This window comes from Acomys russatus, chromosome 19 (assembly GCF_903995435.1).
Source record: "Acomys russatus chromosome 19, mAcoRus1.1, whole genome shotgun sequence".
In the NCBI taxonomy this organism is placed as follows: domain Eukaryota; kingdom Metazoa; phylum Chordata; class Mammalia; order Rodentia; family Muridae; genus Acomys; species Acomys russatus.
Window position 1 is genome coordinate 30980132 of NC_067155.1, and position 21864 is coordinate 31001995.

Genomic DNA, 21864 nt, shown 5'->3' on the forward strand with positions numbered 1-21864 from the left:
ACTTACAACCCGGCTAACCCAAACAATAGGAAAAGGAGATTAAAGAACACAATAATGAAACCTTAAGGATGTCAGTTCCGAGGAATGATTCTCCTGGCGTAGTCAGCAGGACTTCAGCAAACCCACAATTCACCCACGGTGCTGCTAGAACCTGGGACAGGAGCTGAGGCCAGAGCCTCAGCCGGAGCCCAAAGCCTTGAAGCCTTTCCTGCAACATCCAAGCTCCCCGATGAAGTGGTTCGACTTCTAAGTGGGAAAAACATCCTGCTCTCTCCCAAGTCTGTTCCCCATCCCACACTTGGGATCAACACAAAAACATGTTCATCTCTCCTACAAGTTATCCTAAGCAGTTAGCATCTTTCAAAAAGACTATAACTTACCATTGCAGTTTTTTTTTAAAGGTACGAAGCTGTTTAATTAGGTTGTTAGCAATTTAGAACACCTGTTTGCGAGGATACATCCCATTTGTCAGGGAGAACTGAGATCGCAGGTAGCCCTGCAGCTGGGGAACGGCTTTGGTCTTTGGCAAAATCTGCAAGTCCACAGTTTTTCTGATCAGCCTTGCGCTGCTCAGTAATCTCGTATTTCTCCTTCTCCGTGTCAAAGATCTCGCCCTCCTGGTGCCTGGGCTTGCGCAGCTGCTGCTTCTTGAAGTAAGCGTCTGTCAGATGTTTAGGGATTTTAACGGTGCTGTTTTCAACTTTTGTAGATGTGGCAATGACAAACTTCTAGTGTGTTCTGCGTAGAGGAACTCTGTTAATGGCAAGAGGTCCAGTCACAAGCAGCAAGCCACTTTCCAGTTGCTTCAGGAAAACCACTCTCTTGCCCCTGTGGCGTTCAGTGAGGATGATCAGGACTGTCCCAGGTGTGATGCTGGCACGCAGCTTTCTCACGTGCTGACTGAAGGGCTTTTTGCCATGGCTTGGCAGCTTCCGAGGCACGTCTTCAGTAGGATAATACCTGGGCAGTTTTTGAAGCTTCACCACTCGGGTACCACTGTTCTTGTCACCACAGACTACTTTTGTGACAGTGGCATGGAGCTTCTCTCTTTTCTTCTTCCTCTCAACCTTGGTCTCGGCAGCTGTGTACTGCTTTTCGTACAAGGCCTTTCTGGCATACATGGCAGACCCGGAGTACCTGCCAATTCCTCTAACCAGGACAGGGTTCCTGCTGCAATGGCGTTTCCCCTTCTTGGACTTCTTCACCTTAGGGTCGCCCTTTTTTTGCTGCATTGGCGGCAAGGGGAGCAGCATCGCCACCAGCCTTCTTGGCCGCAGGCTTCTTCTTTGTGTCAGGCTTCTCGGCCTTTTCACCTGCCATCTTGCAAGATGGGAAAGAGGACTCCCATTGCAGTTTTAAGAATTTCATAGATGGCTGGAGAGATGGCTCAGCGGTTAAGAGCACTGACTACTCTTCCAGAGGTCCTGAGTTCAATGTCCAGCAACCATATGGTGGCTCACAACCATCTATAATGTGATCTGATGCATACTGTATACATAATAAATAAATCTTTAAAAAAATTTCATAGATACAATACCCTATCATGTTGTAACAATACAACGTGATCTATACCAGTGTAAGACTCTTTGGTCCAAAGGAGATTCAATAATCTACCTTTTTACTTATCCTTATAACCAACCCCTTTAAAACAGTAACAAACACCTATCGCCTACAGCATGACCAAAAACCATCCACCCCCCTTCTTGGGAATGGGGTGTAGTTTTCTTAAATTGCTTCCTGCTGATTTGGAACATGGCTTTTCTTTGGGGGGGGGGCAAGAAAATTGGGATATTGTCCAATCTTAATAAAGATAGCCGTAATTTTGCTGTCCAGTCTCTGTTGAGAAAGTCCGGGGCTTATCTGAAGTCCTGACTAGAACAGTCTGTGATGCTGGACAATCTAGCTAGCCATTTTGAAATTGTCCCAGATGCAGATTGCTGAGGAAACAGTTATTTTTTTAAAAAAAGATTTATTTATTATTTATACAGTACTCTGCCCACACATGTGCTTGCCTACCACAAAAAGGCACCAGATCTCATTACAGGTGGTTGTAAGCCACCATGTGGTTTCTGGGAATTGAACTCAGGATCTTCAGAAGAGCAGACGGTGCTCTTAACCTCTAAGCCATCTCTCCAGCCCCAAGGAAACAGTTATTGAGGCCATCTGTGAGATAGGATCACTGGGGCTACTCATCTTGTCTTTTATGGTGTCTGGTCCTCTTGCTTTGCAAAATATATAAACTTTCAAACATATTATGCATTTTTTGTATTAATATATGTATGGACTCTATACTGAGCACAGTTCAGTTAAAGATGATTCTTCATAAGATAAATTTTTATGTATGCCATTTAAAAGAATGACATGATAAATCCCGTAGAATTTGTAGTCAAAGATTTATTGGCCATGCATAGCTGAAGTCCTGGTCAGAGACGTTTTCATGTCTCAGTCAGTCTCAGAGCTGTTCCCATGTGGAGGGAGCAGGAAATTATGTTACCTGTCCTGTTTGGCCTTTTTGACTTCTTTCTCTCTGCAGCCAAGATCTGCAGGAGGTCTCCCTCTGTCAAATCTGATTTTCAACAGTTTGGATGGAATACATAGCTTTTTGTTTCCTGTTGAGACAAGAGCATATTCTTCTACTCATGAACTCAACACATTTCTTGTCTTCCATTCTAGAATTAGGACTTTTATATGCTGATCTCATTCTGCAGTCCTTTCTAAAATCCAGTGTATCTTAGCAGGTGTGCTACTTGTCTCATTTAGTAATTTTGAAATCAATAAGTCATTATTTAATCTATTTTGGGGAGATATCATATCCTCTTTTCATTTTATGACCACCTTTTAAAACTTATTGTTAGATCTTTTCATAATTCTTTGACTTACAGGATTATACTTTATATCTGTGACAGGTTTCACATCATAATGACTGAAAAATTATTACATTCCAATGGATATACACGCTGAAGCAATTCAGCCCCAATTTGTAAAGACATCTCCAAGACAGTCATTATCTATATCAAATGTGCAACCTTTGAATCATGCTTTCCAGAATTTAAGGCAAAAGGCCATTGGAATTCTGAGTATCAACCTATGGCATGGTCCATATATTTCAGTTCTCCAAATTCTGCAAAATGGAGCACACAAGCCACCATATGACCTTATTCCAAGAAAACACAAAACAGGATCTATATTTCTACTTTGGCATATAGACCTTCACCCAGTGATTGAACCTTGACAGTACACATATAATAGCTAATCTGACCATGGTGGCCTATAGGCAAAGCGTTTTCATCCAGTATCTCAGTGGGCTGCCATTCTGCAATTTCCTCAAGCCTTTGTGGATTTTTTTTTTTTTAAATATCTAGAACTACCGCTTTTGCTATTATTGTAAGTTCCAGATTGGATTTCTCCAAAGGATCCCTATTTTGATTCAAGGATTTCTCCAACCTCTGTTCTACGGCCTTTAATTTAGCACCTGATTTCTCAGCCTCTTCTTTCTCCAAATTTGTCTCATTCTGATCTCTCCCAAAGAGGATCTACAAAACTAAAATCGTCACTGAAAACAATTAATTTGTATGCTAGGAGAAACAAACTCAAATGGAATCCAGAAGCACTGTGTTACTGTGTCTTCCTCCACTTTCAACATAGAAAATCATCTTTTTAATCTCAAAACCTCTTCCTGAAAGACTTTACTTTCTTAGACCCAGCTTCCTTTATAGACCTTATCAGTTCAAATGCTTGAGGCTTCTCAGTCTGTCTTTGGCTCTTGTTTCCAGATAGACTTGTTTTCTGCTTCTGTCACTAGATCATTGTCGCGATCCTTCCGACCAGCGGAAAATAAGGACGCGGCCCGAACGTTCTTCTCCAGGCGGTTTATTCAGGAACCTTTTCAGCAAGCTTCTTCTTCTCCCGCTCGCTCGCTTCTCCTCCCCCAACACCTCCGTGCCCCTTTATATCCTCTGCCTCAACCAATCAGCCGCTCTTACGTCGGTAGCTCCAATTGGTTCCCGACAAGGCGGGATGCATACATCAGAGCAAAGCACGGCCCACAACCTGAATAAGGACTTGTTTACCAGGAGCAGAATTGCAAGTCATCCTGCCTGGCAGGTTGCCAGGCGCCATCTTAGCGAGGGTGATAGCTTCAGCTTCCCACAGTTCCCCCTTCTTTGTTTTAAAACGCAACAGGCAGGAGTAGAGGTCTGATCTCCAGTCTCTTCGGGGGCGTGGGTACTTGATGGTGCTGTCTCGGATGTAGCACTCAGGCATCCGCCAGAACTTGTCACCATCCCGGGACGTGTAGATGACCTCCTGCAGGTTGATGTTCATCCAGTTGTCACAGTTTACCAGGCGCCCGTTGTACGTCTCCCCATTTTTTAGCTCCACCAGCATGGGGTGATTCTGTGTTGTCTTCAGCAGCGACAAGGGGAGCATCTTCTCAGTGGAGACACCTCCGCCGCCGCTCAGCCGTTCGCGCTCCCACCGGCAGCCCGCCGCGCGCCAAGGGCCCGGAGGCCTTGTCCACTGTCCTGTCCCCGAGCCGTTCTCTCGAACGCAGGGAGGAGGCCGAGGCAACTCAGATAGAGGCGGCCCAGGAGCCGAAGGCTCCACCATGGATCCCAGCTTCTCCATTTTCCGAATCAGCTTTTCTACTTCCTCTTCTGAGTCCTCCCCCTCTGAATCTGATGATGTTACAGATTTTGCACCTAACAAGTCCTTAAGTGCGATAAACACAGGGCTGAATGGTAAATTTCCCATTTCACTTTCTGTTTCACTTCGTCCTCTACCGGGAACCTTATTGCTCTTACCGAGTCTTTATAGTCCTAACCGGAACCTTATAGTCTCTGCATCCGAGAACTTTATTCGTCCCTTGCTTACCAGGGAACTTTCCAGTCAACTGCTCTGACCACCAGGAGTTCTGAACGCTCGTAAATGACAAAAGACGTCCTCGTACGGACCACTTGTCACAACCCTTCCGACCAGCGGAAAATAAGGACGCGACCCGAACGTTCTTCTCCAGGCAGTTTATTCAGGAACCTTTTCAGCAAGCTTCTTCTTCTCCCGCTCACTCGCTTCTCCTCCCCCAACACCTCGCCCCCTTTATATCCTCTGCCTCACCAATCAGCAGCCCTTACGTCAGTAGCTCCAATTGGTTCCCGACAAGGCGGGATGCATACATCAGAGCAAAACACGGCTCACAACCCGAATAAGGACTTGTTTACCAGGAGCAGAATTGCAAGTCATCCTGCCTGGCAGGTTGCCAGGCGCCATCTTAGCAAGGGTGATAGCTTCAGCTTCCCACAGATCATGACCCCTCCCTCATGCTGGGAAGCTATTTGGTCCATAAATGTTTGCTCCTTTGGCGTGCATGAGTCAGGCCAGCAAGAGCCCAGTCTCAAAACGATTTAGCTTCTTGTATTGCCTAGGAAAGTCTGGCTTTGAGAAGCTTGCTTGTGTTAAAGAGCCCCCCGCCCCCTTTCTTTTTAAAGCAAGGACCTCCTAATAGAGCCGCTTCTCTGGAATTTGTATCAGTTTTTGTTTTTCTGCAACTGGCTGGAAGCTTTGCTGTGCTCTCTCCCCCCTCCCCCTCCCCTTCTCCCCCTATTTCCCCTCTCCTCTCCTCCCCTTCCTCCTCCCCACCCTCCTCCCCTCCCTCCCCCTCTCTCCTTCTTTTCCCCCCTCCTTCCCCCCCGCTGTGTGTGTGTGTGTGTATGTGTGTGTGTGTGTGTGTGTGTGTGTGTGTGTGTGTGTCTGTCTGTCTGTCTGTCTATCTAATCAGGAAGCTGTGAGCTCCTCCTGCCTTAGAAACTGCAGTTCCTCTCTTAATGAACAGAACTAAGAAACTGTTCTGTAGTTTTATTTTCTATGTTAAGTCCAGGCCCACTTGGTACACCATTTGCTGAAGGTAATTTTTTTATATAACTGTGTTGTCTCTCTCAGTTTCTCTCTTAACCCGACTATCAACACAAGTAATTGAGACTCTTTTATTTTTGTTTAATAATAAGCTTCACAGCACAAGAACTGAGCAGTTGTTACTCTGTTCTTAACCCTCTGAGCTAATTTGATTTCTTCCTAGTGTACATCCCAGAGATACTTGCACTTGGTCACTTCCCTTGTTAAAGCCTCTTCTTGATGTCTCTTGGACCTCTCCCATGGTTGAATCCTCTACGTCCTCTTCTAACTCTTCCTCTCCTGGTGGCAGGAAGTCCAGCCTATTCTCTCCCCTGCTCAGTGACTGGCTTGTAAGCTGCTTTATTGGCATACAGGGGGACAATTGGGGAGCAGAGTTTATACAGCATTAAGACAGGATATTCTCAGAACAAGGCTTGCAACCAGCTATGGGAGATACAGAAATCAGCATTTGAATAACATAATAACTTGTACCTACAAACAGTGTACACACACTTCTACAGATCCCACACACACCTCATACCACCGCAGACACACACACACACACACACACACACACACACACACACCATATACCCCATACACACACCCCCCACATCCCATAGACACCACACATGATACACACATACCACACACACAAATCACACATACCCCATACACACTATACACATACCACACACACTATATACACACCACTCACACATACACACTCACCACAAACACACCACATATACCATACATATACCACACAGACACACAGACATCACACTTACCATATACATCAAATACCACACACAACACACACACACACCATATGCCACACACACCACATGCACATACCACACACACTACACACACCACAGACAAACCACATACACAGATACACACACAGTTATACACACACACACAGACACACACACACACACACACACACATGATATACTGTAGGCTTTGAAAAATTTCAAACCTACTTTATTTGGTATTTTTTAATGGTTATATCTCCCTTCCAAACCACCTACCCTATATAGAAGAGAAAAGATTTTACTGGGAACAGAAGTTGACCTTTTTAGGCTCAGTTCCTTGGAATGATTCCCCTGGCATAGTTGGTAGGATTTCAGCAGACCAGCAATTCCACCAGAGTTGCTGCTGGAACCTAGAACAGTAGCCAGAGCTCGGAACCCTGAAACATTCTCTGGAGCAGTCCTCGTCTCGAAGTGGAGCAATGAACAGCCAAACAATACCCCCTCAAAAAAAAAACCCTAAAGCCTCAACCTCCAGTTTTGGGCATATATATATATATATATATATGTGTGTGTGTGTGTGTATATATATATATATATATATATATATATGTATGTATGTATAAAATATCCTCTCAGAGTCTGTACTAGGATGTGTTTTAGCTGGCAAAAACCAAGCCCCCTCACAAGATGGTTCAACTTCTAAGTGGATAAACATCACCTGCTCTCTCACAAGTCTGTTCCCCATCCCACCCTTGGAATCAAAACAAAAACATGTTTATATCCATTACATATCCCACACTTGGGATCAAAACAAAAACATGTTTATATCCACTACACCAATGAATACATTTCTGAGACAACTCTCACACAGGGAATATGTGGAAGAGGTGGCAGAAAGATATATATTATCAATATTATAAATACATAATATAATAAATAATATGGACATAAATAATAAAATATATTTCTATCTATCTATCTATCTATCTATCTATCTATCTATCTATCTATCTATCAGCATGTATCATCAATTAGTGAAAAAAGAGGCCACGAGTTTGAAGGAGAGTAGGAAGGGGTATATGAAAGCGTTTGGAGGGAAGAAAGGGAAGGGAGAGATGTTTTAATTATATAATCTCAAAAGCAAAAGGAAGGCAAGAAATGGATGGAGGTAAAGAGGAAGGACAGAGAAATTTTTCTGGGCAGCAGTGGCCATGACAATGATGGTAGCACCATTTACTATTTTAGGTTTGCTTCTGAAATATTTTCTTGTATTAAAAAAAGCACCCTACATTATATTGTGGGGGAAAAAAAGACAACAACGAAAGTCAAAAAGTTAAAAAAGAGGTGCAGATCATCAACAAAGCCAAAGGATTCAAGAAGTCAAGGGGCCTGGAATTGGTTGCTGACTACAGAGATTCTCCATTTGGGTTGCATTTTACAGTAAGAGCAGGCTCTGCACAGCTATGGTGACAAATTCAGTAAGCATAGAATGTTCTCTCACAATGTTTGTTTGGTGTAAATCACATAGGCACCGTTGGAGATCCTGACATCTACCCTCTCTTAGTGAATCCTGTGGTAGAGTCCTGTCTGTGTTGCGTGGCTCCTTTCATGTTGGTCTCTGAGGTTGGGTTTAAGCCTGCATTCTATGGTTGAGTTTTGTGGCTCAATTTTATGGTTGGATTTTCTTCCTCCCCTTTTTATTAATTTATTCATATTACATCTCAATTGTTAGCTCTTCCCTTGTATCCTCCTCTTCCTCCCTCCCTCCCTCCCTCCCTCCCTCCCGCTTTTCCCCTTCTCCCCTCCCCTATGTCTGTGATTGAGGGAGACCTCCTCCCCCTATATATGCTCTTAGGGCATTGAGTCTCTTCTTGGTAACTTGCTATCCTTCCTCTGAGTGCCACCAGGCCTCCCCATCCAGGTCAGAAAAGGGGCACCAGAGTTCGTGTGAGAGTCAGATCTCACTCTCCACTCAATGGTGGAGAATATCCTGTTCATCGACTAGGTCTGGGTAGGGGTTCGAAGTTTACTGCCTATATTTTCCTTGGCTGGTGGAAAGTGGGTCAGAGGGGAGCACATCCTATTGAGACTTTAGGTGAGAGTAGCATGGAAGAATGGGGAAATAGAAGGATCCAGAGGGTCCTGGAAACCTACAAGAAGAACTTTATGACAGGCAGATCTGGGTCCTGGGGTCCTCCTCAAACTAAGGCAGCAGCCAAGGAAAATATGGTTGGATTTTCATGTTGTGTTTTGCAGTTGGGTTCTATGTCATTGTTTCGTATCGTGGATTCTATTACCGGGTTTATGGCTGTGTTCTATAGTTGGTTTTATGGCTTTGCTCTGAGGCTGAGTTGCATGGTAGAGTTTTATATCTTGATTCCACAGCTGGGTTTTGTGTTGGATTCCGTCTGGGGTGTGTGTGCCTGGGTTTGTGGCTTGGCTCTGTGGTGCTGGCTATATGCATCCCTGTGGTCAGAAGCTGCTGATTAGAGGCTGTAGCTCATTGTCCCTGCCCAGCACAGGAAGATCATATCTCAAATCTCATAAAAAGACGGAAGTTCAAGAGTACACATTCTCCTTGCATGCATTTAGCACTCATACCATCATAAAGTTGAGAGTCATTCTGGGAAACCATTGTTAAGTTTGTAGTTAATCACTTAAGAACATAATGTGGATCCTTGCTTCGTGATATATCAGAAAGCTTTGGTATCACATTTGATTATGTGTGGCCAGCGTTTTAAAAAGGAAAAGGAAAGAAACAACCATAAAAACCCAATCAACAGAATGGAAAGAAAGCAGGGCTGGAAGAGCACAGTTTGTTATCCCTCACATAACAGATGAGTCCAGTTATGATACAGAAGGGACATAGAGCCAGCTGTGACCTACTTCCATCTTGTTGCCCTAAACTCCTTAGTATGTGGGGCTTGTCCTTAAGGTGACAACTGCGCAAGCCAGGAAATGAGCTACCTTCAAAGCGAATCCTCTGGTCTTGGGTAAGAATTCAGAGACAGCATTCCTGTGTGACATCCAACTCCACCCATGTTGAGTGACCCGGTTTCTAGAGCCTCCCAACCAAACAGGCCCTGGAATTAAAAAAAAAAAAAAAAAAAAGGTTTATTCTATTTTTGGTTACATATATGTGGGCTCAGACGATAGCACAGTCGTAGGGTGCATGTCTGACTTGGAACTCCAGACCTGAGGAGAAGCAGAAACAGACAGATCTCGGGTTTATGGGCCAGCCAATTTAACTTAATAGCTGAATTCCAGGCCAGTGAGAGACTCTGGGACCCAGTGAGATGGCTCAGCTTTTAAAGGCATTAGTTAGTAAGCCTGACAACCTGTGCTTAGTGCACAGGGTAGGAGGAGAGCACTGATCCCTGCAAGTTCTCCTCTGGCCTCCCCACATGCCCAGTGGCATGAGCACACACACAAAATAAATTAAATAGATAGATAGATAGACATAATAACAGGTTATTAAAACAAACAAATACACCAAGATTGGTATCTCCAAAGGAATGACACTCTCTGGTCCTTACTCATGTGAATACACGCACACATACAACTGTACAGTTGACTTGTACAACAAAAGCCCTGGGCTCTGAGCCCAGCATGGGGCTGGAAAGCACGTGTGTGTGTGTGTGTGTGTGTGTGTGTGTGTGTGTGTGTGTGCGTGTGTGTGTTGGGGGAGGTATTCCTTGAATAAATATGGAAAAGGATGACACCCAAAAATTTAAAAAAGCCTTCCAGGAAAAGATTACAGCTTGGCCTTTTAAGCACACAGGCGATAAAAATGTACCTTGGAGCAATATAAGAAAGACATTGATCTTAGAACTGTTTGATAACAGCGGCGATGTTTGTGGGAAACCTTTGGCAATACTTCACTTATAAACACCTTACTCAGAGGATATACTCACTGCTTTTTCGACTTCTGTGCTAGATTACCCACTTAGGCTAGAAGCAACATAGGTTTTATCAAGTGAAGTACCTCTCAGGTGTGATATTTATGCAGCCATAAGAAAGGACAGGGGAGGAGGCTAGGGAGACGGCACGGTTGGTGAAACATGTTTGCCTTGCAAAGTAAGCATGAGGATCTGAGTTTGATCCCCAGAACTTATATTTTAAAAGCCAAGCATGGGATATATGCTTGTAATCCTAGCACTGTACTACTGGGGAGGTGGAGGCAAGCAGAGCTCTCTGCGCCTTGTTGGCCAGCCAGCCTGGCTTTATAAGAAAGCAGGTCTTAAAATAACAAAGCAAAGCAAAACCCAAGGTGGATGACGCCTGAGGAATGACAGCTGAAATTGACCTCTGCTCTTCACAAGCATGCACACATCCACATGGACACACTTGTGATACCCCACCTTGCCCCTTACACACAGACACACAGACACACACACACACACACACACACACACACACACACACATACACACAGTGGCCTGGTAAAGTGGTATCTGCCTTCAATCCCAACAGTAGTCTGGCGCAGAAAGATGGCGAAGCCAAGGCCATCCAGGGTTATATAGCAAGATTTTCTTAGACAAATAAATGAAAGGAAGGTGTTAGGAAGGGCCAGCCTGAAACTAGCATAAGAACTCTGGGACTAGGACTTTTTTGTTTGTTTGTTTGCTTTTGGTTTTTTGAGACAAGGTTTCTCTGTGTAGCCTTGGTTGTCCTGGACTCACTTTGTAGACCAGGCTGGCCTTGAACTCACAAGAGATCCATCCGCCTGCCTCTGTCTGGAATGCTGGGATTAAAGGCGTGCACTACCATGCCTGGCTGGGAGCAGGACATTTTAAGTATGTGTGTTAACGGCTACAAGAAATAAAGGAAGGAAGGAAGGAAGGAAGGAAGGAAGACAAACAAAACTAAGAAATATTTACTTCCAAGGCTCCAAGTGTCACTGGAAATTTGGAGAGTACTGGTGGAATCATTATCTGTTGCTGGGGAAACTGAGGTTCTTTCTTGGGATTCCAGTCTTGTTAATGAAGGGATTTTTAAAAAGGACTCAGAAGAAAGCTCAATTAGAGCTTAAAAGAAAATGCAGAACTTGTTAAGCAATGTTTGGTTGATATCCCTGGAAGGCCTTTTCTTTTCTGAAGTGAAACAGAGGAGCAGGGCATTGCGGAGGGGGCAGGGGCTGGAAGGAGTGGAGGGAGGGGAGGCTGCAGTCAGGAAGTATTGGATGAGAGAAGAAGGAAAAGAGAGGAAAAGAAAGTGCAGACAAGTTGTAAAGCTTGGCAGCTGCCTGAGAAAGAAGACAGAAAACCTTGTCGACATGGTCACCCACACTGCAGACAGGTAGCACGGATCATAGAGCGGGGTTGGAGCAAGAAGAGTAAAGTCTAAAGTGTTGGGGTGAGCCCGCTTAGAAAAGAGATATGGAGAAAAAACAAAGTTAGACTTTTCTTAGTAATTCAGAAAAGCAGGCCAATTTAGGAGGCTGCAGGACCAGAGCTATGTAAGAGACAGCACAGAGGGCAGGGATTCTGGGAGAGACAAGCACGTTGTAGGACCGGGGTGGCTGGGATAATTAGTTAGTCCTTCTGTCTCTTTAGTATGGCTTAAGGCAGATCTACCTTTATGAGGGGTGTCGCTTAGCCAGGAGATTGACTCCTCCATCTGGGATGCTGGGTCTCCATCCAGGCCAGAGATTGCATTCGCTGGACCAGAAGGAAATGGTTTACCCCTAATGGATCTTCAACAGTACTTTAACACTGGGCAGGGCTGTGTAGATGGCTTATTCGGTAAAGTATTTGTGCAAGCGTGAATACCTGAGTTTGAATCCCACGGTAGTGCTCATCTCTAATCGCAGCACTGGAAGTGGGATTAAGGTCTTCAGAGCTCTCTGGCCTATCAGCCTAGCCAAAATGGTGGGATCCAGGCTTAGAGAGAGACTAAAAATTACAGTAGAAAGCAATGGAGGAAGACACCCAACATCAACCCCTAGTATCCATATGCTTACACGTACACATATGCATATATACACTTATACAAACTTATACATACACACACGCACACACATGAACACATGTACATACATAAGAACACGTATATAAACACACATCCACACATATACACCCATACACATATCTACACACACACACACACACACACACACACACAGAGTTCTTAGAAATACTAAGAAATAAGGCACAAGGGTTTGAACTAGTTAAAAATAGTTATCATGTGTTAGTAATTTTGATCTTAAATGTCCCTCGGAAGCTCACTTGTGTCATGTGGTAAAGGCTGAGTCCCCAGTGAAACAGATGATGGATCATGAGGGCTCTGACCTCACCAAGAGATTCATCCATTAATGGGCTAATACCTTAATGCACTCCTGGATATGTAAAAACCTTAGGAGCATCAGTATCAGAGCACCACCCTCTGTCTCTTTCTCTTTTCTGTCTTTCTGTCTGTCTGTCTCTTTCTCTTTCTCTCTCCCTTCCTCCTCTAAACTCAGCTGTAAAATGGGGATTTTTCAAGGACCCTTGTTTTTATAGGACATGACTTGGGCATGATCCTTCCTAGTGTGGGCTGTGACCTCTCCTAACTTTTAAAACAAGTATGGGTCCTGGGCTGGCAGAAGGTCTTGCCATTATAAACCGCTGTCTAGTCCTGTGGTGCCGTGTGTCAGCTGCTTCAGGGAAACTGGGCGACACAGAATCCTAGCACTCAGCTTCTGCTCTAGGGAATTTGAGGTGCCTGAAGCACAGTAGGAGGGGGTCGGGAGGGGGCCAGAAGCAAGGAATGGAAGCAGGCTGCCAGATCTCTAAGGTGGGTGGGAAGGCAGGACCCCATTCTGCATGTCACAGAGAGGGAGGTCGAACCCAAATATCTTTTTTCTTAGAGGTCCCCAGATGAACAGATTAGGCACACAGATAGACAAACAAACCAAAACACACACACACACACAGGCACACAGAGATATAAGCAATGGGAACACACATACATAGGAACACATAGCCAAACACATATGTACAGGCACACACCAACACACACGCACATAAACACACAGATGTACAGAAACAGAGACAAAAATACATATAAACAGAAACAGAAAAATATACAGAAACACAGCAGGCACACACAAACAGAGATGCAGAGAAACACATACCAACTCAAACACACTCACAGAAGTACACAGACAGACACACACAGACACACAGCAGGCACACATATATACAGATAGACACATATACAGATATACATTTTGAATAAAAAAAGAAATAAAAAATGGCTGCTCTAGGGGTTGGAGAGATGGCTCAGTGGTTAAGAGACATGCCTGCTCTTCCAGAGGTCCTGAGTTCAATTCCCAGCAACCACATGGTGGCTTACAACCATCTGTAATGTGATCTGATGCCCTCTTCTGCAGATAAAGTACTCATAGACAATAAATAAATTTTAAAAAATGGCTGCTCCTAGGTGTGGTGGTGGAGGAGGTCTATTGTAGATAGAAGGGAGATTACAGGCAGAGGCAGAGGGACCTGTGAGAGCCCAGAATGAACATGACCCCGAGTTGGGCCATGTGAGGAGACAGCAGAAGGGAGGTGAGAGAAAAGCTGCTCACCAAGAGGGGCGGCCTGGGCCAAGAGACTGGCATAGCCAAAATGGCTGGATTATTTAGGGGGCAGAGGGGCTGTGAGGAGGGAAGCCCAGCCCAATACCTACACTAGAGAATTCAGGGTAGAGGGTGGGGGTATGCTAGCCAGGAGGGCCCTGTAACAGGTAGAAACTGAGAGATGTTTGAGAGAACCTGGAGGTCAGCATCCACTCTAGTACATTAATTGGCCTTTCGGTTAGACAGTTGTCGTGGGCTTGAGACCGAACACATGTATACACGTGGACAGAGATACAGAGAAACAAAAATGCCAATGTGATATATTGACAGAAACACACAGATATACACAAACACAGATAGATATACACACAGCGAGACAGACAAATGTACATAGACACACATAGAGACACACAGAAAAATAGACAAACATATAAACACACACACAGAGGCACAGAAAGACACCAAATACAAACCTAGACAAACAAGGGGAAAACACATAGATGTATACACACAGAAACACTCCAATAGAAACACACATACCCATGCAGAGAGACAGGCAGAAACGCTCAGATAGACATGACAGAGCAACACTAGAGGAAACCAACACACACACACACACACACACACACACACACACACACACACACACACACACACACAGAGCTACCTACCCAGTTCTCCAGACACATGCCCCCAGGGACAGACACTCACAGACAGTCACACACAGAAGCACACAGGTTCAGACAAGTGGGTACACAGCCAGGAGTGCACCACCCCTGGTAGGTAGTTCCTCACCCCTCTTATAACTGTCATCAGCTCTCTAGGCGTAAGATCCTATCCAGGCTGGTTTGGCCCTGGGACGGTGGGGTTGGGCGTGAGAATTCTCCAGAGAGGCCAGGGATGTAGGAAAAGGGAAGACTGTTGGATAAGAGGGCAGGCAGGGTGAGTCTTTGACTAAAGTGGGTGAAAAGATGGAGAAAGGGAGACAGAAAACCTTCGAGGCAGAAGAAACAGTCAGCGCACAATGCTCTTCCTCTCCATTCTTCCTGTGCCCACTCGTGCTCAGGCCAAGTGGGGACAGTGGACCCTCCTCTCTAGGTATCTGCTGCCCCTGTTTCAAGGTCAGCATGGTTATTTTCTTTTCCAAAGACAGGAAGCTGTGCCAGCATTCCAAGTCACACACACTAAGAAAACCAATTTATCTTGAACAGAAATCCTGTTTGGAACAGAGAACCTCCCAGTTCCAGGGGACAACAGGAATCGTGCTTGGCAAAGTCATGCCATGGAGAACAGGTGTGGGAAAAGCTGAGAGATGAGCCCTTGGTGGGCCTCCTGACAGCGAGTTCAGACTTTAGCTGTGGCCCTGTACTCCTAGTCTTCCAGAGCAGGGCCCTACAGACAGGCTGATGGATCATGGCAGGGAATACAGATCTGGCCTGGGAAGGGCTTGGTGGAAAGGGTTAAGCAGATCTCTGGCTGGGGGGCTCTAGTCTATAAAAATGCCACAGTTGTCACCAGAATAAATTCTCACAATGATAGTATGTGTTGGTAATCTCAGCTGTTCTCAGACATGCTTGTGTATGTGGAAGCCCTAAGTTGATATCAGGACTCATCTCTTCAGGTGGTTAGCGTAGTAGAATCATAAACTGAAAAGGAATTTATTCTTTATTATATTCATTTACCTATTATGTGTGCCATGACATGTGTATGGTGTATCAGGGGACAATTCATGTGATTCCATTTTCTCTTTGTTCCATGTGGATCCCAGGATTGAATTCAGGTTCTTGGCCCCACTTTTTTTTTTTTTTTTTTTTTTAAATAAACACATGGTCTCGTGTAGTTAAGGCTGATCTTGAACTCACTATGGAGCCTAGAAGATTCATCTTGAACTCCTGATCTTCCTCCACATCCAGTGCCACTACAACTGGCCTGAGAATGAAGATTTAAAAAGATCCAGGGGTCAGGCATGAGTTGTGCCTGTCATTCGAGCGCTTGGGAGACGGAGGCAGGGGAATCGTGAGTTTGCAGCTAGCCTGGGATATAATCGAGACCCTGTCTTGAAAAGAGGGGAGGGGAGAAAGAAAAGAGAATGCCTAGAAGGCAGCTAAGTGGTAGAGAACCTGCCTGTCAGGTGAGGGGCTCTTGGGTCCATTCCCAGCAACACACACACACACACACACACACACTAAAACACCAGCCAGAGTTGTGCATACCTGTAATCTCAGCACAGTTAGACTGCATAGCTCCCTTCCTTCAAGAAAAAAAGAAGACAAAAAAAAAAAAAAAAAAAAAAAAAAAACCCAAAAAAACAAAAACAAAACAAAACAAAACAAAAAAACCCAGTGATTGCAAGCTTGATGAGTAGAGCAAAGTGTGGGCTGGGGAGATGGGTCAGGTGGCTCAGTGGTTAAGCCCTTGCTTGTGTGAGCATGAGGACCCAAGTTCTGATCTCCAGGGCCAGCATACAATGTCTTCTTGCCGTATTTCCAGCTTTGGAAGGTGGAGACAGGCGGTCCACACAGCAAGCTAGCTAGCTAGTAAGACTAGTCAGTCACATTGACCAACTCTGGCTTTGGTGAAGAGAGCCTGCCTCAGTGAATTAGGTGGGAGAATGATCAAAGATGATCCCTGACATCAACTTAGGGCTCCCACACGCACACATACAGACACGCAAAGGCACCCTCACACAGTGAATCCCCCCCCCCCACGCAAAACAAAAGGAAACAAAACCAAAACCATGTGCATACACATACATAGACCAAATTTGAAAAAGAAAACACCACTACACATTTTTACCGTGTTGGAGGGCAACAATCCCAAACTGAGCTTACTCAGTGCAGTGAAGTCCAAGTGCAGATAAGAAGACAACACAATGGGGGGGGGGGTCCTGAGGAGAGTTAGGACCACAGAGTAGAGCTGAGGTGACTTCCTGTAGGTTTCAGGGGTATGGGGAGGGTTTATACCATGTCTTCCATAGTGTGAGCTTGTGGGTAAGCTGTCTCGATACCCAGGGCATGGGGAGTGAGAAGAGGGACCCATCTATTTAATGTCTGTCCTTTGGATTGTGTCACAGATATGTACTGATAGTGGGAAGTCCACTAGCTTGAGGCCTGTACACAGAATCAGCTATGATGGAGAGGAGAGACTAGCTGCTGCTGCTGGGTATGGCCTATGCAGAGTCTGGCCTGGGTTTCAGTATTTGTCTGGTATCACTGGGACTCGGGTTCATGCCTGCAAGCAACACAGTGAGGGCCCTGTTGTAACACCAGGCCCCAGATGGTCCTGAGACATCTCCCTTCTCAAGGGCCTTCATGTTATCCCATGTGTAATCTTGTCTAATCATAGGACGTAACATATTTAGGTGCTGCTGAGATGGACCAGGTGGTAAAAGTCAGCACCAAGTTCGATGCCTGGAACCCACATTGTGGAAGGAAGGTCAGAACTGACTCTTGCAAGCTGCCTTCTGACTTCCCAGCCCCACAAAAGGGTGTGGCACTTACGTGTCCCCCTTAAATAAATACATATAAAAAAGTAAATTGAAGCAACACAGTCACAGACTTTAGAGGTCAGGACCATTTCAGATCCTCTTGGCTAGTTTGATGATGTCGACTTGACACAATCAAGAGTCATCGGAGCGAAGGGAGCCTCGGCTGAGACAGTGTCCCCACCTGGATCAAGCTGTAGGCAGCCTGTGGGACCTCTTCTTAGTGATCGATGTCAGAGGTCCCAGCCCATTCTGGGTGGTGCCCGTTGGCGTACTTTTAAAAATTATTTTTATTTTGGATTCCTTAAATCTCTTTCTCCCTACTCTACCCCAGTCCCTTCCAACACCCCAACACCAGGTAGGGGAGAAAGAAGGTTAGTGAGGAGAGGTGGGGGGGGGGCGGGGAGTGTAGTTTTCTTTAGCTGCTTCCTGCTGTTTAGGGTCAGCAGGTTCCTTGGGACAAGTCCAATCCTCATTTCAGGACATCTCTGACTTCTTCTCATCCAACTGCATCAACAGCACCCAGGAGCAGGGTGGGGAGGGGGTGAGGGGAGAAGCACCAGCAGCCTTCTTCTTTCTTGGAGCCCCCCCCCCCAATCTCTCTTTGGGTCTGGCTTTCATCCCTAATGACAAAGACCACACCCTTGCATGAGGTAACTCACAGCTGACAAACATCACGTGCCCTTTCAGGAGGCAAATATCAGCTGTGGGCAAACTGGAGCGGCCTTGTATTCCCACACCTGGGATTAAAACAAAAACATGTTTTACATATAAGCCCAAAACTTCCACGACAAGTGCCATGGGCTAATTAATGGTCCTGGGTTCTGTAAGAAAGCAGGTTTTAACAAAGAGGTCTCTAGGAGAAATGCTGGGGAAGTATTTATATTTGACGTGCTAGATTAAATAGCATGAAACTAAAAAACGAACAAACAAAGAAGCAGGCTAAGAAAGTCATGATAAGCAAGCCAGCGAGCGCACTTCCACGGCCTCTGCATCAGCTCCTGCCTGCGGGTTTCTGCCCTCTTTGAACTCCTGTCTTGACCACCTTCAGTGAAGACTATTGGAATTATACGCTAGTGAGCAACCACCCAAATTTGCTCTGGTCATGGTGTTTCAAGGCAGCAACTGGAACCCTAACTTAGACAAGTTGCCACCAGGATTGTCGGGTATTGCTGTGACAGACCTGATCATGTTACGCGCAGGACTTTGGAACTTTGTGCAGGAAAAGCCACTGGGTGTTCAACGCTTGGGAAGCTGTTTTGGAGGAGCTTGGAAGAGCGTTGAGGGCAATGCAGAAGATGGGAGACTGCCTTGTGAGGTTTCAGAGGGAAGGAAAGACTCTCTTGGGCCATTTATGTGAAGGATCTACTCTTGTTGTTAATTATCAATATTATTAGTATTACCGGCTAGCAATGAATTAAGACACAGACACTTATTAACCTGGGACAGGGCAGACATTAATCTTCTAAACTACTCCCATAGTGGGGCAGGTATGGGATACCTACTTCAATCCCATGCCATCTGCTTCTAATAACTTCTATCAAGTTACTTCTCATCCCTAATCCCTGATACTTGCTCATGTTCTCCATCTGGGCCAGATTCTCCATCCACGCCAGCCATGTGCTTCTCCTCCATGGCGGCCTTCCTCTCTTCACTTCAGGTCTCTCTGGTCTTCTTCCTCTTCTTCTTCCCAGGATTCCTCTCTCTCTCCCCATTAGCCAGGGAATTTTAGCCATACCTCTAGCTCCTTTGTCCTGCCCAGGTAGGATGGCTTTTTATTAATTAAAAGGTGAGTCACACAGACAACAAGCAGTAATTAGCATCAAAATACATCAGACCATCCCCCCAACAATCTACAGTGTCTGGTCAGCTGGAGTTGTGCTGAACACGAGACTAGAACAACTAAAGTATAACCTTGTTTTCCAGGAGCAATCGATGCTGATGTCTGGCAACCTAGATCTGAGAAATTAGTGGTGACTAAGAAGAGACCAATTATCACTGAGGTGAAATCTTCTGGGAAGTGTTTCCTGAGAGTCAGCATACAGAGCTCTGTTCCAGAGGTGAACAAAGTTGTACCTTATACTGGCAGCAGAACTTGGTAGTATAACAGGTACCCAGGTGATACTGGTTTTGAAGGCATGTAAGGGTCGTGGAGAGCAGCCGATGCTTGGCACCGGGAGAGGCAAGGAAAGGCCATTGGTGAAGATGCAGCCTCGGTGGCAAGTGAAGGCTCAGGATTGAAGGGATGATGCAGAAAGCTGAGGCTTGGCACCATGAAGAGAGCTTATGAGAGGCTATTGGTTAAAGTGCATCCCAGTTGCAGCAGAAGGCTCCTGCTTTCTGGAGATGTCAGCACCATGGGGATGACCACCAAAAAGGGCAACAGCAGTGGAGTGGAGTTAGCCAGAGTTGAGAAGACAGGCTGTGGGCGCTATAGAGGGCAAGTGGGAGAAATGAGTCAAGCCCTGTGGAGAAACCCAGAAGACAGTGAGTGGATCCCAGACATTAGATATTAGACATTTTGTTATTTATACTGTTGGGAGTTTGGGTTTGCTTTTTCAGATTGTGACGGTGTCCCTAGTTCTTTTCTTCTTCAGGTTAGAAAATACTTAATTTGTTTCTGAACTCACCCCGTAGACCAGGCTGGCCTCGAACTCACAAAGATCTGCCTGTCTTTGCCACCCGAGTGCTGAGATTAAAGGCATGTGCCACCATGGCCACGGAAAGAGACAACTTTTTTTTTTTCAAGACAGGGTTTCCCTGTGTAGCCTTGGCTGTCCTGGACTCACTTTGTAGACCAGGCTGGCCTTGAACTCACAGCAATCCACCTGCCTCTGCCTCCCGAGTGCTGGGATTAAACGCGTGCGCCACCACCCGCCCGGCAAGAGACAACTTTTTAATGTGTTTGCATTTGTAAGGTTGTGGGACTTTTTAAAGTTGTACAATGTTTTATATTGTGATGTCCTTATTAATGTGTAATTTTGGGAGGAGGGATGAACAAGAAAGAAAAGGTTGTGGTTTAATAGTCATCTAGTTGTATCAAGTTAGCAGTGTGTCAGCTGTGCTGGCTGGTTTTATATCAACTTGATGTCAGCTAGAGTCGCCAGAGAGGATGGAGCCTCGATTGAGAAAAATGCCTCCATGGGATGGGGTTGTAGGCAAACTTGTGGGGCATTTTCTTAATTAATGATTGATGTAGAAGGACTCAGCCCATTGTGGGTGGGGCCATCCCTTGGCAGGTGGTCCTGGATTTTTATAAGAAAGCAGGCTGAGCGAGCCGTGGAGAGCAAGCCAGTATGCAATACCCCTCCATGGCTTCTGCATCAGTTCCTGCCTGCAGGTTCCTGCCCTGATTGATCTCCTGTCCTGGCTGCCTTCAGTGATGAACTTGCTTTTTGGTCATGGTGTTTCACTGGAGTAATAGAAACCCTAACTAACTAAGACAGTGACCATTTAAAAAAATAAGTATTGTTGTGTTTAGCTCAGGCTTTGTGGGTCCAGGGTTCAGGGCTCAGACTCCAGGCCTGGCCAATGAGCCCAGGGTCTGGGGAAGATCAATATAGGTATCTACCTCAAACCCCTAGTTGGAGACTGGGATGGTCATTCTCAATTATGAACTTAATGAAGTCTGGAACCACCTGGGAGAGAGACTTCTGGCTATGCCTATCAGTGGTTTTCTTCATTAGATTGAAGCGGGAAGACCTGCCCACTGTTGTGGATCCTAGAGTGTACAGAAAGGCAAAGATGAGCTAAGCGCCAGCATCCATCACTGTTTCTTGACTGCACATGGATTGTAGCCAGATGCCCAGGCTCCTGCCTCCATGTCTTCCCTTTAGTGATGGGCTGGGTATCTGGAACTGTTGAGCCAAAATAAACCCTTTCTTCCTAAGTCGGATTTGTCAGAGTGTTTTATTGTAGTAACAGAAAAGTAATTAAGATGGAGCAGGGAAGAGCAACACATAACTGCTTCCTGTGTCCTGGTGCTTTTTAGCTCCTTTAATCATATGAGACTCACATGGATGGGAAGGTCACACAGGGTGCCAAAGTCTGTGTGTGAGTGTTTCGGTGAGGGGTTAATAATGGGATATAGTTTAGCAGGACAGTGCTTTTCAAGCATGCAAGAAGCCCTGGGAAATACACACACACACACACACACACACACACACACACACACC

General features: G+C 45.4%; 1 protein-coding gene and 1 pseudogene across 1 annotated transcript in view; both read right to left on the reverse strand.

Annotated features, from left to right (window-relative positions):
• The window catches only part of LOC127203988 (zinc finger protein 721-like), a 1570727-nt gene that overhangs the window by 762926 nt on the left and 785937 nt on the right, over positions 1-21864 (reverse strand).
• LOC127204003 (60S ribosomal protein L6-like) lies at positions 434-1320 on the reverse strand (annotated as a pseudogene).